Raw genomic sequence first — 16,736 nt, forward strand, 5'->3', positions numbered from 1 at the left:
AAATTATTCAGACACTTTGACTTGACTATGTTTTGCTTAAGTGTTTTTTCTTTAATTGCTAATGCGACATTTTTACACCACATACTGAACTAAATTAAGCATTGCTTGGTATTGGTATTGTCATACTAACAGTTGTCTGAATTTTTGGTTGATTGTAATCTATTACATACCTTTCCATCAAAGATATCTGACATTATCAAGATGAATTTGTTCTGACATTTTAACTATGAGTTATTGTCATATTTCATTACCATTTTCTAAACTACAGCAAATAAACTGTGATAATGTTAGAAAGGTTGAAGGTGTCTGAATAAATTTTGTTTTGATCGTATATTAAATTTTTACAGTGAAGACTATGCAATGCTATTTTACATTTAATAATATTTTGGTTTCTGTAGCTGGACACCTACAAACTTCAAAAAACGTAAACATTTTGTAAATAGCACAAATAAATAAATAGAGCGAACATACAAATGAAACCATTTCAAGGAGGGCCCACTGGAACAACCTTCACGGGAGCCCCGCAAACCCCAGCCATATTTGATTTAATCACATGAGATGAGTAGCTACAAGTAAGAAATAATCTATATTATAGTTATTAAATAATACATTATAATTATTAAATAATCACATGATGTATAAAAGTTAGCTGATACATGATGTGATGGACTTGAAGAGTTTAAAAATATTATTAAATACCTAAAATAGGTAATAGTAGCTTTTATACTGAATATTGAATGAATATTGCTTGGCTACTTCATGCTTGAAGAAGACCTTCATTATTTTAAAATTAATTTTATAGGGGTTCAGTGGATTAAAAAAAACAAGAATTAAAAATATTTAAAAAAATTGAACCCTAAGAAGTGTTCAATTTCAATCAAAAAACAATACAGCGCACTATTCAAAAATGCATCCTTAACCACAGTCTCAGAGTTCACTTCAAAAAGTGAAGCTTATTCATTCGCAGGTAATTATTAAACCACCAAAAGCTGTCCAACACAAAGATTTACAGAGAAGGTGTCCCTGCCAGAAAGCAAAGTGTTGGGAGGGTTTATTCTCCCTCTGGGTCACATTGTCACACTCACATGGTTGGTCTCTCGGTTCAACCTCATCCTGTCCGGTTTAATGCTATAGGCTCCCTGACGGAGCTCAGGTCGGAAGATTTAATACTTAAGCTATTCAGTCATTAAGGTGTTTTATACATCTAGCCTCGGCCTTTTCGCTCCCTCGTAAAAAATAATATTTGTCTTTCCAACTGTACTGTGAACCACAAAGTCCTTATATTTTATTTTCATCTGTGCTGTAAAACCTTGTTCTTGCCCTCAGACCCACCCGGCTACGGGCAATTACCTTGTTCTGTAACTGTACTGTGGTGTGTGATCATGTATGTGTATGCGTGCCTGAAGATGTATGAGCTAAGCTGTGGGGAAGCCACACTCTGGGCAGGAGGTCAAGGTTACTTTATATTGTGAGAGTGTGTAATATGTGCTTTAACTTCCCTCGGCCTGGCACACTCACCAGCCCACATTTGCTGCCATGTTTTTCCAGGCCTGACATGCTACTGCTTCTGCGGTGGTAACGAAAAGACAAGCTGTAAATGAAGTGTGAAAAGAAGTTGGAATGAACAGATGTAGAATAAGAGGTAGAATTAGATCAATTCAAAGAGAGAACACACCTGGGTCCATGACTTGGGTTTCAGAAATGAAGAACGTCTCATACCTGGCACTTCGACAGTCTTCCCCTCAGTTGTATCTGTAGAAACTCCACAGCGACTGTCCAGATGTTTAACATCACTGTGTGCTCGAGTGCTGTGTCAAGTCAGCTAATATTATTGCTGCCTCATTTGCTAATCAAAGCGCTAACATTTGAGATGAGCTGAGTGATCCTGTTAGCATTATGAAGAGGCATCTTCAGGGCTGTCATTTTTCTCTTCTGCTGCAGACTCCTTAGAGGACAACAATCTGCTCATTAGGAGTGTAAGTAGCGTGCCTGAATATGAGGAACTCTCCAGAGTGGCTGCCCAGAGCTGTTTGTAATAGCAGACTGGCAAACTACTCAAACATATATTTTGGCAAATTCTCTGTATGGTTGGAATACCTGTATTACATGCTACTACATATACTAAATATTACACATAGTAACGCAACACACTCAACCTTCCATTTCCAATGTAATAAATGACCCAGAAGCAATATCAATGCTCATTAGTATTATTATCTTACACATTTACATATTTTACGTATCTGAAACAGTCTTGTTACTGTTTTTTAATATATATTTCAGATTTACACATGGAGTATTATAATATTTGTTTATAATAAACCAGTTTCAATTCAGTTCCATAAATTCTGATTACAGAATTCTGAACATAAATTGCAATTTTCACAGAATAGTACATTAGAATCTTCTGACTTTTCATAGCCCTCAGAATGAATCAATTAATCAGTTTGATTGATATATTTTGGTGTGTGTTTCTGTGGCTAAATATGAGTGTTTCATGACCATGTCATTGCATCAGAATACAGAAAATTGAGCATCCATTTGACCAGTTTTAAATTAAACATTAACTCCTGTTCTCTCGTTAAAGCTGCTAGCACGCCACTCTAGAGGTTGTAAATACCTTCTCATAGCCTCTGCTCTTCCTCAACTCCATGTATACAGCTACAGTAATGAGGTCCAACAGGTGGCTCAATATGTGCATGTGATGTGTGTAATTTGATAACACTGGATAGTCCTGACAGTTGACTCCAAAACTTCTTCATTTAAATGCATTCTAGAAACATCAGTATATGACAACCCAAGTATACACTCAACTCTCTTGAACATGTGATGTACTAGACAAGTACTAGATTTTATCCACAAAAAAAAAAAAAAACATCCGTTTGTCATTTAAAGAGAATCCACTGAAGATATTTTTGCCTGGATTAAATGCTGATTAATCAGATTGTCAGGTCTGTTTTTATTCCTCGCATTACACTTTTAGTGATTATCTTGGATCATGACTAGAACATCAGTTTTTTGGCCACAGCCACCTACACCCTCCATGGCAACAGTTTATATATATTCCTTCTTTGGCATCATGAATGGTTTTGTCACCTCTGTCCTTTCCATCCCATTAATAAGGCAAACTCATTAAAGCACAGCAAAGAGAAGATAACAGGAGCCTGAATTTTCCTCTTGAACCTCCTCTCAAAGAATAAAAATATTATCTTATGCTCATTTATGACTTAAGCTTTGACTTTGTGATCCCCTGTAAGGTTTTGAGAGTGAGCCGGTCCCATGGACTATGAGAAGCAGCAGCTGGACTAAGCTGGGAAACAGAGTATCTATTCAGTATCTGCATTAGGTTACAAACTTCAGCATTATCAACACTTTTGCACACTTCTATCTCTGCAGCAGGAGTTGAATGATTCTACCCTCTGGCAAACACACTTAACCTTCATAGCCCTCATTAAACAAATCATTTTTGGAGCCTTACTGGTGTACGACATAATGAGCTGGAGTCTAATACAGGATACTTGAGGTCAAGTTTGGCTCGCGATATGGTTGAATTCTTGATTGGTCCCCCCTTCCTTTTATTTTTATGTCCTTTCTGTCTACTCTCTTTGAAATAAAAGTGCCAAAAAAGACCAAAAAACCTCATGAGATCTGGTAGTGTTGGAAAACAACATGCATAAGCAATTCTTTCATGGTCTCCATCTAAGGCAAATGTTCTGTGTCTGCGAGGGTCTTTCTTTCTCTCATGTGCTTTCTTTCTGCCTACCATTACCGCGGTTTGTCTATTTTCTTACTCCACATTTGTTTTTCTGCAGCATTCCAGTGTTCCATTGCCGCATTAAAGCCAGATTCCTGAGTATAAATGGATTACATCATTGTTATTGAATAGATGTTGCTAATTCAAACGTGCTGTATTGATTTGTTTTTAGAAATCAAGTACAGTAAGTGTTCAGGGAAGAGCAAGGGCACTGGACAGGGGGAAGCGGAAAGAAATGTAAAGAAAGCCACAGGAGCAAATTAAAGGGAACCCTTCTAAGCTTGAATTTTTACCTCGAGTGTTAGGTTTGGAGGTATGGCCGAGCTTTGTGGCTGGCTGTGTTTGGGTTTCTCCCTATCTGCTGACAGCCTTCTCCGTTGGATCGAGGCAGGATGCTTCCCACAGTGCCGTAGCCAATCACGCCAATCAGATTTGACATTTCAAGTGGGCCCCAGAGTCAGGCCGAGCAACAGAGCTCTGTTAACAATACCACTCAGCAGATTTCAACACCCGCTCAGTTCCCAAACACTGCTGCGCATCTCTAGGCTTGATATTGTCTAAGAGGACAAATTGAATGGGGCTTAAATTGAGAGCTGGAAACGTCTGCTTTGTGAATAGTGCATTGAAATGCAGCAAATTGGCTCAAAGGGCTGGTGGGTATTTTGGGACACGTTAAAGCACATGATTTTTGAAATTTTTCCATCAGACTACTGTTCTCCTGGGACCTCACAATGTCCTTAAGTCACATTAATGCAAATATGGAAGTGTGTATAAAACCAAGCAAAAGTGATCGAATGAAGATAAAGCAGGAGTATGAGAAATCTGAGAGTCCTGTGATTATGCCCATGAGTTTTTCAACACATACACACAGTTGTTCTGACCACCCAGCAACTGACCCCATCCCTACTGCCCCTCACCCAGCCTGGAGCATGAGCTGGAAAAAAAACTACACTGCCCACGTCCTCTTCTTCCACTCGGTTTCTTTCTCATACAGTCTCTGCCACTCCCAGTCATGTTATATCAGCTCGTAAAGGTGTGAGACTTTGAACCCTGTAGGTAGAGAATCTCTTGCCCCTCCCCAGATGACAGAGGTATGGGGAGAAAGGGGTAGTTTGTAAATTTTGTAAAAGGCTATTCAGTGTTTCCACCATAAACAGTGGGGGCTTGTCATAATACACTACTTTTCAGAAGAAAGTTGAGAGAGATTCCACAAAAAAAAAATTCTGCACAGTTTCAACACTGAAAATAATAATAAAAAGTTTCTTGAGCACCAAATAAACATATTAGAATATTTTCTGAAGGATAATGTGACACTGAAGACTGTAATGGCTCTTGAAATCTCAGCTTTGCCATCACAAAAATAAATAACATTGTAAAAAAAAAAAATATATATATATATATATATATGTTATTTTAAATTGTAATAACATTTCACAATATTACTATTCAACAGTACTGTTACTTACTGTGTCAAGCATAAGAGTAAAAAAAGTTTGTTTTATATATAAAAAAAGTAAAACAATTATTCATGAAACTGCAAAAATTGTACTGTTAAAACACTGAATCAGTTGTAAACATTGAATAGACAGACAGACAGACAGACAGACAGACAGACAGACAGACAGACAGACAGACAGACAGACAGACAGACAGACAGACAGACAGATAGACAGATAGACAGATAGATAGATAGATAGATAGATAGATAGATAGATAGATAGATAGATAGATAGATAGATAGATAGATTTCTGTCATACCTAAGTCATACCTAAAGTACTTCATCTCAGTTCTTCAGCTTCACAGTTTCATTTATGCTTAGAGTAGAAAGTTAAGGCTCCTGTTGGGCCTTGCACAAGTCAGAGCCTTGAAGTCCTATAGACCCTCAGAGAAGTGAGACTGCTGCTCTCCTGATGGTTAGGAGAACTTGATTCCTACCATTAGTGCTGTGATCTGGCTTTGTCATTAACACTACTGCTGTCAGAGGATTACAGTAATAGTGGAGACCATCTCTCCCATTCCAACCACTCAAACCAAACCAGAGCACCTAGTCTGATGGACAATTCTGGAGAGTAATAGAGCATTTTCTTTTACTGTTTTTCTCCTCCTCCATGGATTGTTCACTTGCTTTTTCTCATCTCTTTCCTCTCCATCCTCACTGTACCTCAGTGCCTTCCTCTCTTTCTTTATTCCTTCCTTTTTTCCTCTCTCTCTCTCTCTCTGGTGCAGATGTTGCAGCGGTAGCAGAGGTCAGAGGTCACTGAGGGTTTGGGTTTCCTGAGCACAGCCTCCTGCAGAGCTCAGTCAGGGCGCTTCCTTCAGCTCAGCCCACTCACTGCAGACTCCTCTGCAAAAATATTAGTCTTCAAGCAACACGGGGGGAAGAGGAGAGCGAAGGAAAATATCTTTTTTCTTTTCCAGCTTTGATGGTTCAAATTATGGCTTCATCTTAATGTTAAAAAATTCTCTGTGAGATTGCACTTTACGGAGCACAAACACAACCAATGTATAACTGTGGGTGAAAACATGTCTAGGTCATATTTCACCCCAAAATCAATAAGAAAAAAATTGAATAAAGGCAACACACCCTAAAGACAAAAAAATGGTCAATATAATTTCTTAATATCATTTTTATTTTAAGCATATTTACCACACAGACACACACTTGCACAAACTAGTCTGTAACTAAACAATATGATATTTAATTATTTTTTTCACATTAATAATGAGAATGATATTTTTTCACAATTCAAGCTTTTTCAGGCTTTGTGAGATTCACCTGGGAGATTGAGACAAGAAAAATGATTCTATTTTTTATTCAAATCAGTTTATAATCAGCATACCAATTTAAGTGAAAACCTGAATAAAACATTAACAAGATTTTGGGAATCTCTTAGTATTTGGCATAACCCCTTTCCCTTTAATATAATTTGTACATTGGACTTAAAATAGTCAATTTCACAAATTTGCCCATTTGATTACCAGTAACCTAGAAATGGTGCAGTTAAATGTCATGGCACGTAATTTAAAATATTCAAAATGAATGAATCCTGAAACTTTGTTTATTTCCATATAATTTCAATTTTGAATTCAATTCCATTTGAATTCAAATTATGTCCCCCACTATTTTAATAGAAGTATATATTGACATACATGTGTGTTTGTGTACATAAGCAAAGCCTATAAGTTTGTGTATGTGTGTGTGCTCTAGCAAGGGCCCGGAGGTCTGGCCTCTGCGCTCTTTATAAACACATCAGTTGAGTTGACAGAGCACAGTAGGGGTGGACTGCAAGGCAGGGAACTGAGACACTGTCCTCATAAAAAATCACTTCTAATTTATCTCCCCCCAAATTGGAAAGTGCACGCTCACACCTGACTAAATCATCATGCGTCAACAGAAGACGGCCCCCCGCCGCACACAGGCGAAACCTGAGCTCAGCTTTGCTGCATGGTCTTAGGACAGCCAGGCATGAAAAAACACACGAATGCACTGCGCACCCTGTAATGGATTCTGCAGATGTGCCGGTCCTGATAGCCCTGCTCTCGATATGGCCTCTGCTATTCAGAAATCCTTGATCAAATTTGTAATTTAGCTTTTTTTTATCACCATCCCTCTCTCCCTCTTTCTCTCTGGTCAGAATGGCCCTCTCACTCTTATGCTCCCTCTCAAGGCTTGTATCTACTACCCTTTCTTGTGCCCTACCACCCTCCTCCCTTCAGCTCATCTATCACTTCTGAGCCAGTTGGCATTTGTACACAGGGTGTCCATGCTCAGCATGCTTCAGGAAAAAGATGCCTTCCCCTTAACCTCATATTCTTTATTTAACTCACAATCAGCTTCCTGATAAGATCATTTTCTTCTACTGCTATGTTTTTTTCATTCCTCCAGGTTCCTGCCTTGTTCACACTCTTCCTCTCCTCTTTTTTTTTCTGTGGAGTCCCAGCTTGCAATGCCTAGTGTGGAACACACATGTTATTATGCCCGATTGGATGCAGTTCACCATAAGCTTGACATAAACCAAGCAAACATCATTGGTGCTCACGAGATAGGAGGTATCGAGATGGGGCCAGAGGGTGGGTGGCTGGATCTGATTGCTGCCATTCTAACACCACTGAGACAAAACACCAATTCAGACCTCCACAAGATGCCTCAGCTCATTTTAAAAATGGAGTGGTGCAGACTAGAAGAACTGACGTGGAAACCAAAATGTCGTAGATTCAAACCATGTGAGAGATGACCCATGTACTATTTTCATTATACCACTTAACCGAGTGATGCTCCGAGGAGACTCCTCCCTGTTATATACGTCAGCTAAATGCCAAATTAGATACAAGGTCACTTTGATTTCACTATGATCATCCTGCGCTCTGGGGACTGTGTGAATCTGCACAGTATTGGACATAGAAAAGAAATAAGGCACCTAAAATTAAATATCTGGTATAACCAAATCAAACTAGTCTAGGGTGATGACATGAAATTAGTATATACCAAATGATTTCTTGAAGAATGAGCAGCAGAATGTGTGTCATATTTAGGGACTGGAAATTAATGATTTCACTTATAATTCTTCATAACAAGTCTGGCTCATTGATGGTTGCTTTTAATACTTTAAGAATACATTTTGGTGGGGAAAAGTGCAAATATGTTTGCCAAATGAATCATTTCAATGTTTTAAAATAAATAATTGTCCTTCTGAGAACAGATCTAGAGAGTAAAGGTGAAAGGGAGATTCCACGGCTGACTGATGTCCTGGTTTGGTAGAGAGTGAAGGACAGCAGAAGTCAAAGGTCAGACAGGGTCAGGTTGTCAATGCTATGACATAGAGTGCTTTAACTCTCTCTCTCTCTCTGCCTCTTGTGTCTCTAGGGCCATGCCAGATGTCAAAATCTATGTAACTACTGACAGGCCTACACAGATCCTTCTCTCAGCCTGTGACTGACCTTTATAACCTCTGTTCTCACAGCTGTTGTACTGTAGAGCACTGTTTCCACAGGGATGGCAGACAGACCAGGAGAAGAGGATGGATGACGCTATAACTTATGCAGTAGAATCTTGTGTATCAGGGCTAATGTTTACACTAAAATATACTACACAATGTAACAATGATGTTGAAAATTTGTATGTATGTGTTTGAAGGAGAGATGACTGATTATGTAATAAAAATAAATTGTACTTTTTAGGATTTTCCAACATGAATGTAAAACTTCCTTTGCTATAAGTGTGACTGGAATTCTTTTCTGAGAGAATAGATGATCTCATAGAATTTGGGCAAGTTTGGGAAACCCTTGCAGGAGCTGTGAAAATGTGAATAATTTTAACAAAATAAGAGAGATCATGCGAAATGCATGTTATTTTATTATTAAGTATTGTCCTGAGTAAGATATATACATAAAATATGTTTTTCATTTAATCCACAAGAAAAAAGGAAATTGCTGAAATTATTAAAATAACCCCAATTAAAAATTGGGAACCCTTGGTTCTTAATACTGTGTGTGGTTACCTGGATGATCCACTATGGTTGTTCATGAGTCCCTTGCTTGTTCTGAACAGAAACTGAGCATTGTTTTCCAGAAAATTCCTCCATGTCCTGCTGATTCTTCAGTTTTCCAGCATCTTTTGCAGGTTTTAACATGCTTCATTAATAGCCAGGCGGTGAAAACTTTTCAACAGGACAAATAGGTCCAAATTTTGCATTTTATTTTGTTGAATTACTGCCCTTCGAAAGCAACAGAACATACTTGCATGTTTACCGGAAGACAAATCAAGTACAATTTACCTTGATCTTCAAATTCAAAAGGTTTTCACCCCCTGGCTCTTAATGCATCGTGTTTCCTTCTGGAGCATGGGAGAATGTTTGTCCCTTTTTTAATAGTTGTGTTTGAGTCCCTTAGTTGTACTCCGTGTGAAAAGATGGATCTCAAAATCATAAAGTCACTGCTGGAAAGGGTTCAAATATGTAAAAGATGCTGGAAAACTGAAGAATCTGCAGGACATGGAGGATTTTTCTGAAGAACAGTGCTCAGTTTAACTGTTCAGAACAAACAAGGAACTCATAAACAACCATCACAAAAAAGAAAAGAAAAAAAAAATCCATCCAGGTAACCACACAGTATTGAGAACCAAGGGTTCCCAAACTTTTAAATGGGGTTATTTGATTTTTTTTTTTTTTTTAGCTACATTTGTTCTTGTGGTTTAAATGTATGTAAAATATCTTAGGACAGTACTAAATAAAAGATAACATGCATTTTGTATAATCCCTTATTTTGTTAAAATTATTCACATTTTCACAGATTCTGCATGGGGTTCCCAAACTTTCGCAGTCCACTGTTTATATCTAACACTATTTGTGTGTGTGTGTGTGTGTGTGTGTTACTTAAATATATAATTAACAAAAACATACCAAACAGTATTTTTTGAAACTCAAAAATTACTAGTTTTGTGTGACTGTGTGTGTATGTGTGTGTGTGTGTGTGTGTGTGTGTGTGTGTGTGTGTGTGTGTGTGTGTGTGAGAGAGAGAGACAGACAGACAGACAGACAGACAGACAGACAGACAAGTAAACTAATAATAGAGCAAGATATTTATAAATGTATAGCCTCAAATATTAAAAGATAATTTCATTCTGATGTGACTGTGAAAAATAAAAATGTGATATGGACTAGGAAATTATTATTTTTTTAATAAACAATAGCAATTATGGTTAATTTACAGGTAGTCTATCAAAACTGTACACTTAAAACATCTTTCTACTTAGACTGTACATTCATCCATTAAATACAGATTTTTTCTATAATTTAACATGGAGAAAATGAATTAATGAAATGTAAAAAACAATGATAATAATAATTTTCTGCCATTTCAGGTAATATCTTTGACCAAAAATGAATGAATGAATGCTACAGTATAGTGTAATGTCTTAAAGTACTTGGACTGAACTCATATGGTTTTTCAACATAAGATAACTGCTTATGGCAGTGCTAATATACTCTGTGCTAGAATTGCCTGAATAGTCTGTATTTTGTTTCATTGGAGCACTGGCTGTTTTTACACCCCTACAGTCCCTTTTGGCTCCACTAATCTGCTAACCCACTTGATTTCGACACTCTTTGAGCAACAGCCCTAACAATAATGGCACTTTGTATTATAACAACCACGCATGAACAACAGCCATTCAGACAGGAGACACACTGCGGTGTGATTTGCATAGGTGACCACTGGGGCTAATAAGACAAGCAAACATTTTTACAAACAAACACATCTGTTAAGGCACTGTCTCAGGTGATTAATCACCGTAGTAATTGTGGTGTAGTCCCCCCACCAACAAGTCAGGTTCTGCTGTGGGAAACATGATCTGGGCTAATACAACCTGCAGTGCCGTGCTAAGTTGTGTTTGTGTTATTACAGCTTGTCCAGCTGCATAAGCAGCAATGCCTTGAAGAACTGAACACACCCCAAGACAAATCCAAGCCATATAACAACACGTTACACCATTGTACCACCATAAACTGCCAAATTAAACACCACCATACCAGACTGATCCAAGCACCTTTAAACTGAAAATAATCATACCAAACAAATGAGCGTATAATCAAACATCATCATAAACATTATCATACCAAACCACATTAAAAACCCCATATAACACCATTAAATCCACTCAAAATAACCGTTTCAAACACAAGCAAAGCAACAGGGTCTTTTGTTGGGTAGATATATTACAGATTATTTTGGGACAATTCAGTTCTTGGCACAAGAATAAGCTCTTTCGCTGCATAAATATACAAGATCTATTTTGAAATATAGAAAGCAAAATGGCAATAAATCCCATGGTGGACTTTACTTATAGTCTGCAAATTTTAGGTCGAGTAACATTCAGAATTTAATGATTTGCTTCCTGGTCAATCTATCAAACCTTCAATCTTACAGGGTTAAAAAAAAAAAAAACAGGAATTTGAATTATAGGCGCTCTCATTTCTGAACGGCACATGGACCTGCCACAAACACATTCAGTGTTTTAAACCATTAAAGTTGCAGTGTAAAAATGTACATGTTAATAAATAACATATGCATGAATTGTTCACTATCAGATCATTAAAATGCATTCAGAAACTAGTTTAAATTGTGAATTTTCATTTCATGTTTGTACAGGACACAGAACAGCAGAATCAAAACCGAAATACAGGTAAACTCTCTAACCTGTGTTTAATACCTAGTATAACCATAGTGACTGAAAATTATAGTAAATATAAAGACTTCCATGCATTCCATGTTTAATTATTTCAATTTTACATTAACATCCATATGTATTATCCAAAGTGACTTAAATTGCATTCAACGTACACACATTATCAGTTCTTGCTTTCCTTGGGAATCAAACCCATGACCTTGGCATTGCTGCGCCGTGCTCCACTTTTTGAGCAACAAGAATAATATTTTTATTTTAGTAAACATCATAGATTTGATCTTAATTTGAAACAATTCAGCAAGGTAGCTCCCGCTCCTCCTCTTCGCTTCCCACATTTTGTCCCACCTCTACTCCAGCATCACTAATGAGTCATGCCGAACAACACCTCCGAAAAAGGATCTGAGTAAGGATCTACCTCCTGCCTTCCTCCCCTCTTCTCTTTCTCTGTCTTTCTTTGTCTCTCCTTCTCTATCTCCTTTCCATTCTATCCCTGTGTGGCTGTATGTAACATCAGTAAAGCTGTCAGGCAGCGCAGCCAAGATAAACAGGCCGAGGACTGGGTTCAGAGGTGAGAGGGGCTGAAATGTTTTTCCTATGGAACTGAGGGACCCCTGGAGAACCACGGCTGGGGCCAGGCAAGGGCCAGCGGGGAAGACGATCCCCTCGATTGCCCTCTCCACACTAACACATTGGCCAATCTCCTCTCTCTCTTTTTCTCTCTCTCTCTCTTTCTCTCTCTTCCTCTCCCTCTTTCTCCCCAACCTGCATCTGTGTACACAATTATTCTCAACAGGATCCCGTTCAAACGTACACACACTCATTCATTAATATGCTGCCCTGGCTCTTTAAATTACTTCTGTGGACCAACACCTGCATACTCTCCCAGATATGCAGGTATGTACAATACATCACATTCACTTGCTGCAAAAATAAAATTAATTGCTATTCCTTTGTCCTCTTTAAAAAAAAAAAGAAAAAAAAAAAACGTTTACATATCTACAAATCTGCAAAAATGCATGGCAGAAGAGTGCCTGTACAGAGTGTGAGCATATGGTATCGACCTGGGTGGGGTGATATCACTCACCCAAGAGTGACCTTTCTCCCTTTTGCTTTCTCTCGTCTCAGGCTCTTTTCATAGAGAAATTGCAAACAGAATGACTGAGAGGAGAGAGAGCGAGAGAGAGAGAGAGAAAGGGAAGGTATCTAGGTATGAAATGCAAACCAGAAGCATTATAATCTAGAATGGGGTGATTCACTAAAAGGCATGGGCCTGACATGTCTAGGACAAGAAAAGAGTGTTGAACTGAATTAGGACAGTAAGATTGACAGAGCACAGGAAGAAGATCAGCAGAGGGTGAGAGAGTTGGCTCGCTGAGAGCACATACCCGTTCCCTGCCATCTGGACCGGCATTTATAGCGCAGCTCAAAACAGAAGGAATCATCTGGGATCTGATTCCTTTTCATCCTGCTCATGGTTCTCAATGCTGATTCCAGTTCAGCATTCCTGACCTGTAATACTCCAGCACAGGATAAACGGTAAAACTATGGTCAGTTCTGAAGTTTAAAAAAAACCGCGAAATATAAGGTGGAGAAATAAAACCGATGATGATGGGGAAATAAGAGCAGTCAGGATGAGCCAACAATTAACTTAATTGCATTTTCTAAAGCAACTTGATCGTTTCAGTCTTTTGTCAGACAGATCCCCATCAAAATTCATGCATCTTGAAAACAAGAACTATATTATTTCATAAAATAAGTGCAAATTCATTTTTAAATTTGTGATGTCAGACTCTTGCAAAATATAACACAAAGTTATTCCTATGCTTTCACTGTTTTCACCTTTTTTTCTTGAGGTTAGGCATCATGGCTGGTGTACTTGACAAGGAACTGATAAATTCCCACTGAATGTGGAACTTCAACAGTTTTTGTTTGCGAATCTCATTTTGTCTGGAGTAGATGTATTTATACACATGACATTACACTGTAAAACCACAAAAACAAAAAAAAAGAGGTGCATCTATACTACCAAATTAATCAAAAGTAACAGTAAACATATTTATAATGTTACAAAAGATTTCTGTTTCAAATAAATGCTGTTCTTTTGAATGTTCTATTCATTAAAATCCTGAAGAAGAAAAAATGCCTCATGGTATCCACAAAAAATATTGAGTAACACAACAATGATTGAGCTTTCAACAATGATACTAATAATAATAATATTTTTTATTATATATATATATATATATATATATATATATATATATATATATATATATATATATATATATATATATATATATATATATATATATATTAGTAATAATATTTGCATAATGTTACAGTAAACTGACATACCTACTTGAAAAAGCTTAGTAACTCAAATTTGGCTTTGAGCAAACAAAACATAATGCTTTATTCCTATATGCTTCCCTTTTTTTAATTGGTGTATATTTGTGAAAAGGTGCTTGTATGCTTATTTTACTATGCTTTGGCACTTATTTACCATGCTAACAAAACAATTTGAATCTTGAGAGCTGTACTGAAAATAATAGATGCATGACAAGAAGAAAGAAGGATGGAGCAGCATATCTGTTAGCTGTTTCTTTCCTAGCTTTCAGCTTCCTGCCACTGCTGCCCATCAATCTGCCCAGGCCACAATGGTCTGTGACAGAGCCGGGCAGGACCACAGACAAACACTGGTGGATACACACTTCCTCTTCCCTCCCGTCATACTACTCACACAGAAGTCTGCCACCCTGTCGGCCTCCCTCGTGCTGAACATCCTCTCGACACATAAATACCCAGGAAAAACTTCCTGCCCAACTCTAAAACATGACCCAGAAATAAAAGGAGGTGATATGGAACAAAAATAGCAAAAGGTTATATTAGAGTAGGAAGATAGCTGGCATTAAATGGATTCATTTTTATTTGAGAGATAATTGATTTTGTGCCTCTACATAAGCTTTCTTTCCGTACATCCAACACTGGTTCAAAAGCACAGGCAGCCATAGGATAAGGAGAGACCCTGTGAAATTATATTTTTTTTTCACTTGAGCTTTTTCCTCCCACAGCCTTGCGATGTCCTTTCATTCTGCTCTCTCTCACTCACTCAGCATCTGTTACATCTAAACAGCCCACTTAACTTCATCTCTCTGTCACTTTCTCTGGCGGAAACATGCACATACACAGAGAGGCATACTTTCTCTGAGTTCTCTCACAATGCATTCATGACAAAAAAAAGAGAGGAGAAATCCTTAGTAAAATTACTAGAGGACATTAATCATTAGGGCAGATTATACACAGCCCCTGTACTGCCAGATGCCTCTCTGTTTGAGCCCCTGCTCCGCAATCTCAGGGCACTTCACCTCCGCTGCTGCTGCCTCTCAGGGAGGACGGCCATTGTTTCTGGCCAGCTTTTATTTCTTTATTCCTAACATTTTTTAAATAAGGTGCATTAGAGAGGTCTCATCATCTTTTCCCGCTTTTCAGCCCTCCTCAGCTTTGAACTCGGGGGCTGAAAACCACAACCCACTTCAGAACCTTTAGCCCTGTGTGGCCACATACACACACACATATATATATGCACATGAAGAAACCCACACATACACCACAAAAGACGTGTTCCTCCATAACATGGTGCTTCAATACTGAAAAATAGTCCTAGGAAAGGTTCTCTAAAGGCAACAAAAGACTAAGAGGAATACAACTACACATGTGCATGCAAACACACAGTCCTCTCTTAAAAGATTAGGGTATGAGAAGCAGTATTTAGGAATAAAACCACTAAAGTAGGGTTACTACCTTAGAAACTCTCTGGGGGGGATGTAGTCTCCACATTCTCTCTCCATTCGTTGTGAGAAATTGAAAATGGCAGTGAGTTGCTGAAGTAATAAGGGTGCTCCACAGCTCCTGTGGTGTTTGCTGATACAGGAAAAAGTATTTTAGACGGAGTAAGTGTGATTCCATGTTGCATGATGGCCTTATACCTGTCAGCTTTGTGAACAAACAGACAAAATCAAACCTCAGAGCGTCAACAACTATCACACATATGCTCTCTCAAGGAAACAACCAGGGGGACGTAAATGCATCGTCTGCTTTCTATTAAACTAATATTAGCACTCAGTCACATCCTGCTTCCTATAACAATGGCAACATTTAAATAGTGTTGATGTAATAAAGGTGAGACTAAGCATGCTTTTATATTTCTCTGAAAAAGGTTAGCTAACAGTCAGATAAATAATTCTCAAATAAATAATTTAGAATGGTTGTATTATGACTGTGTATAAAGTAAATTATTTATATTCTATATGTTATATATATATATATATATATATATATATATATATATATATATATATATATATATATATATATATATATATATATATATATATAGGCTTTTCAGTTTGGGGACCAATCCTCAATATCAACTAACTGTTAGCTACAACATTTGCCTTAAATTACACATTTTAGGGTAGCATTATGGGTTCCAAAATATGGTAATTTATTACCACATTTTATGGTAATATATGGTAATGTACAAAGGCATTAATATCTGCTTTTTAATGACTAATAAACAGGCAATTTGCTAGTAAAATACACTAATTCAATTGTTTAGTGGTCAGATTTTTATTTTATTTTTTTGGTAAAGAGGCTATTAATCAGATTTGTAACAATACATATACATTTCATCTATTATATACAGATTTTTGTATTATTATTATTATTTTTTTTTTGCATCTAATTTACAGCATGTTTGTTTATTTTTGTATATAAAGAAGTCTTTTCACTTGTGCCAG

The sequence above is a fragment of the Carassius gibelio genome, chromosome A8 (genome assembly GCF_023724105.1).
Source record: "Carassius gibelio isolate Cgi1373 ecotype wild population from Czech Republic chromosome A8, carGib1.2-hapl.c, whole genome shotgun sequence".
Classification (NCBI taxonomy): Eukaryota; Metazoa; Chordata; class Actinopteri; order Cypriniformes; family Cyprinidae; genus Carassius; species Carassius gibelio.